The sequence below is a fragment of the Gossypium hirsutum genome, chromosome A06 (genome assembly GCF_007990345.1).
Source record: "Gossypium hirsutum isolate 1008001.06 chromosome A06, Gossypium_hirsutum_v2.1, whole genome shotgun sequence".
Lineage (NCBI taxonomy): Eukaryota > Viridiplantae > Streptophyta > Magnoliopsida > Malvales > Malvaceae > Gossypium > Gossypium hirsutum.
The window spans coordinates 17,892,336-17,897,215 of NC_053429.1; the positions used below are offsets into that span (position 1 = coordinate 17,892,336).

Genomic DNA, 4,880 nt, shown 5'->3' on the forward strand with positions numbered 1-4,880 from the left:
CTGAGGAATACATTGGTTTGCTGAAACTGATTCAAGTTGTCTTTATTTTTGTGGTTTTTATTGTCGGAGTCATTATCGGATTAGCCACCAGTGCTCATATAAACATTTATTTCTCTTCTCAAGGCCGACTTGTTTAATGGTGGTGCGTATAGTGTTAAGCTTTCGGAGAAGGTGTTGCGGGACGAGAATAAAGTGTAACACCCTTATCCTATCTCCGTTGTCAAATTAAGGTTACGGAGTATTACCAATCAAAACAGAACAATTATACAATTTATGGGCCTTAAATCGAGCCTACGAGGCCCTAAAAATAATTTGGAAACAATCTAAGATCAAATTGAAATAAATTAGAAAATTCTAGAAAAACAAATTTAGGATCAAATCGAAATAAATTAGAAAATTTTAGAAATTTGGAAAATAGGGTTCACATGGCCGTATGACCAAGCCATGTGACATAGCGCAGACTGTGTGAACATTCAAAATTTGAACACACAGCTATGTCCCAACTCATGTGTCTACCCATGTGCATATTTGAAATAGGGCCACACGGCCATGTCGCATGCCATGTGCCAAATTGTGTGTGCATTCAATGTTGGGTCACACGGTGTGTCTTAAGCCATGTGCCAGACTATGCTACATACTGACTTGAAACACACAGCAGTGTCTCAAACCATGTGAAACCTGCACCTAAAAAAATAAAGACACATAGCTGTGGAGGGACCGTATGCACCTAAATTTCCTTCCAACATAAGGCATTTCAATATCATTATCTTAGGTGTCAAGCCAAACCATAACTAGCTATAAACATGCTTTCTAACACCTATTATTGAGTCCAAAGCATACCTATTTCATACAATTTATGTACCTAACTAATGTGTCATCATTGACACCTCAATTTAAACATATAAATTAAAACATTTCATCTAAAAGATGACCATCAATCATTTGCTATCCAACTAATAACCGTGTTCTCAAATTTTCAAATACCAAACACAAACCCTAAAGTAAAACTAACATGTCTAACATCATAAAATGCATACCCAATTGACCTCACCACATTTTCATCATCATGAAAGTTACCAAATCAAAACAATATTTAACCAAAATCCCAAACATTTTCATACCAAAATACTATCAACTTGAGACTTAGCTTACTAAATCACAACCATAAGAACTTATTTACAATTCAACTAATAAATTAAACATAACCATATCGTCCTATATACATGCCACAACCAAAATGACTCCAAGACAAAAGCTATCGAAGAGAGTCTGGATAGTGTGAGCGTTGAAACTGATTCGTCTAAACCGTTCCACAAAGCGTTAACTATAGAAACAAAAAAGAAAATAGGTAAGCTTAAGAAGCTTAGTAAGTCCATAACAAAGGCATTAAATATGCATAATAGAGGCACCGGAATGCAGACAGAGGCATAAATGTGCAATCAAAGGAACCAAAGTGCAAACAGAGGCACCGAAGTGCAATCCCGTACTAGCGCGCGTTCTAACCCTATTGGCATGCCAATCGTATCCCAATCGTTTACTACGTTCAAACAAGCATTGAAACTGAATTCATTACATTAAAAAATCAAAGGCACTTCCAAAACATCTGTATACATAACAAATATTTATTTCATTCATTCCGAGATAATATCATTCATTTTTCACAACTATTTCTCAACTTCCGAATAGTACACTTTTACTTTATACTTAATTGAAACATGTAATAATATATGTATAACTAATGAAATTTCACATTTGTACAATTAAATAGCGAAAAATAATATAATTATAAAGAAATACACATTTACAAATCATTACACTATAAACTTACCTAATTTATGTTTTCGGTTTACTCGCAGGGACTAATCTAAAATTTTCTCTTTCCTTGGTTAACCTCCATATGATTCAATTCTTGATCTATATAATGATTAAATTCAATATATCAAATTCAAATACATATTCCAACTCATTTTATGCATATGACCCTAAATTTTTATTATTTACACATTTTCCCTAAACATTTACATTTCTCTCAATTTAGTCCATAAACTCGAAATTCCAAATTTATCAAAATTTCATAATTTCTCATGTTAACCAAATTTTTACCTATACAACTACAGCTCATAATTATTCTAGATTCACAAGAATTCCCTGTGAATTTTATTATTTTAACATTTGAGTCCTTTAACTAAAAACTAACAAAAATCACTTTACAAAATCATCTTAATCAACAACTAAGGCTACAAATTTACCATTTAACATCTAGAACAACTAAGATTCATTAATGGTAAAATCCAAAATCTTTAAAACTTTCAAAAACAAAGGTACAGGTTAGCTAGACCTAGTTGCAACGACATCAAAAACATAAAAGTTACAAGAAACAAGCTAAAAATTCATACCATGGTGTTTCCCAATTCAATTTTCGGTGGTAAGAAATACTAAGGAAGATGATGCTTTATTTTTTTATTTTATTTATCACAAACCGTAATTTATACATATTTTTATCCCATGCTTAGCACATTTATGGATGGTTTCTCCTTAGATTTGGTGAATTCGATCCTCCTAATTCTTTAATTTCATGTTTTATACTTAGGTGAGCATAGAAGAGTAAATAGAACGAAAAATGGGCCTAAAACGGAGAAAATGAACCCACATGAGAAATCAACATGGCCTGGACTTCCTCACACGGGTAAGCCACACGGCCGTGTCCATTTGGTAGGATCGAAGCACAACTTACACAGGTAGACTACACGCTCGTGCCTATTTAACAGCCTTGACCACGGACTGGAGCAATCGCACATGGGCGTGTCACACGGGCGTGTCCCTGTGGAGCCCAAGTATAGTCCTATTTGGAAAAGGCTACTTTTGAGGGCTCTTAGGCATTTTAAAGCCTATTTAAACACCTGAGGAGGCACTTAGAACAGACACACTGAGTAGGAGGTAAGGAACTACTCAAGGGAAGCCGGTTGGTCCATCACAGAAGCCGGATTCATCGTCAAGACTGAAGATCTCCCTTCAATTTCCATTCAGGGGTTTTGGCTTTTCTTTATGTTTTGTTATCTTTATTCTGTTGAGATGTTTTCTTTCATAATTATGAACTAAACCCCCTAAATACCTAAGGGAAAGGAAACCTAAGACAGATCTTGTTATTATTATCTGAATTGTATGATAAATAATTGACTTGTTCTTAATTATGTGTTCTTAATTCTTGTTTTAATATTCCAGGATATTGATTGAAGTTAATGCTCTTATTCAGAGGAGGAAAAGTCCCTGTCTAAGAGTAAATTTGTCATAATTAAGCGGAGTTGATTGCATGCTTAGAGATAGGGTGACAAGATTTTGCCAAATTAGGGTGAAACCTAATAAGGGAGTCTATGGATCGAGTTAATGCAACACTAGGTGTTAATTAGAAAGAGATTTCAATTAATCAACCTAGGGTTAGACGTTATTAGTCTCGAGAGAGATAATAATATAACTTAGGGATTTTTACGGATCAAGTCAAAAGAATAAATCATCCGATTCAGAGTCAAATAACAAGTGAAGTCTAGGTGGATTTTGCCTTGGGTATTGTCTTAATCAATTGAGTTTTCTCAAAAGCTTTGCCCCAAATTTCTCTCTGTGCATCTTTAGTTTAGTTAATTAGTTTAGATAAACAAACCCCTTAATTTTTAGGCTAGATAATAAAAATGAAGTAATTACTAGTACTCTTGGTTCCTTTGGGTTCGACAATCCGGTCTTGCTAAAGCTATACTACTGTTCGATAGGTACACTTGCATTCATCATGATAATAGTTAGTTTTAAGAATGATTAATTATAAATTTTTAAAACCTGTCACGAATATCACGTGTCAAGTTTTTGGCATCGTTGCCGGGGAACTACGATATTAGGAACACTCAATTTTTATTACTTTAGCCATTTTACTTTATTTGCAATTTAAATTTTTATTTTATTTTCTAATTCTCTCTTTTATTCGCTTCTGATAGGTTTTTCTAGTGTATGACTAGAAGAAACCCGTCGGGACCATTACTGTTTGATAGTGAGTTCGATCGTACAATTCACAGAAACCGAAGAGAAATAAGGTGAAGGTTAAGATACACAAAGGAAGAGCAAGAGGACAATACTTCAACCACAACCGAGGAGATGGCTGAAAATCAGGAAAATCCGCTACCTCCTGCGATTGCTGCTAATCAGAATCCTGCTCTGCGCACTATGTATGATTATACTAAACCTTTTTTAACAGGAACTGAGTCGAGCATAGTTAGGCTTGCTATTGCTGCAAATAATTTTGAACTAAAACCTAACACAATTCAAATGATACAGCAATTTGTTCAGTTTGATGGTTTGCAGGACAAGGATCCCAACGCTCACTTGGCGAACTTTTTGGAACTTTATGCTACATTTAAAATCAATGGCATTTCTGATGATGCCATTCGCCTTCGATTATTCCCTTTTCCATTGAGGAACAAAGCTAAACAGTGGTTGAACTCGTTACCACAAGGGTCAATCACTAATTGGGAACAAATGACCGAATAGTTTTTATTAAAATATTTTCTGCCGGCTAAAACGGCTAAATTACGTAATGATATCTCTTCTTTTGTATAGATGGATTTAGAAACACTCTACGATGCATGGGAGAGATACAAGGACCTTTTGCGAAGATGCCCTCACCATAGGTTACCACTCTGGCTACAGGTTCAAACATTTCACAATGGCCTGAATACTTCAACTAGACAAATGGTTGACGCAGCTGCTGGTGGAACTATCAATAATAAGACACCTGAGGATGCTTATGAATTTATTGAATAGATGTCACTGAATAATTATCCATGGCAAGTCATGACGACAAAGCCAACGAAAACAACCAGCATTTTTAATGTCGATTC

At 34.8% G+C, this 4,880-nt stretch overlaps 1 non-coding gene across 1 annotated transcript; it reads right to left on the reverse strand.

Moving 5' to 3' along the window:
* Positions 1-4,566: 4,566 nt before the first annotated feature.
* Positions 4,567-4,673, reverse strand: LOC121231617 (small nucleolar RNA R71). The gene has a single exon (XR_005929673.1). It is a non-coding gene; the product is annotated as a small nucleolar RNA R71 (small nucleolar RNA).
* Between the last annotated feature and the right edge of the window lie 207 nt (positions 4,674-4,880).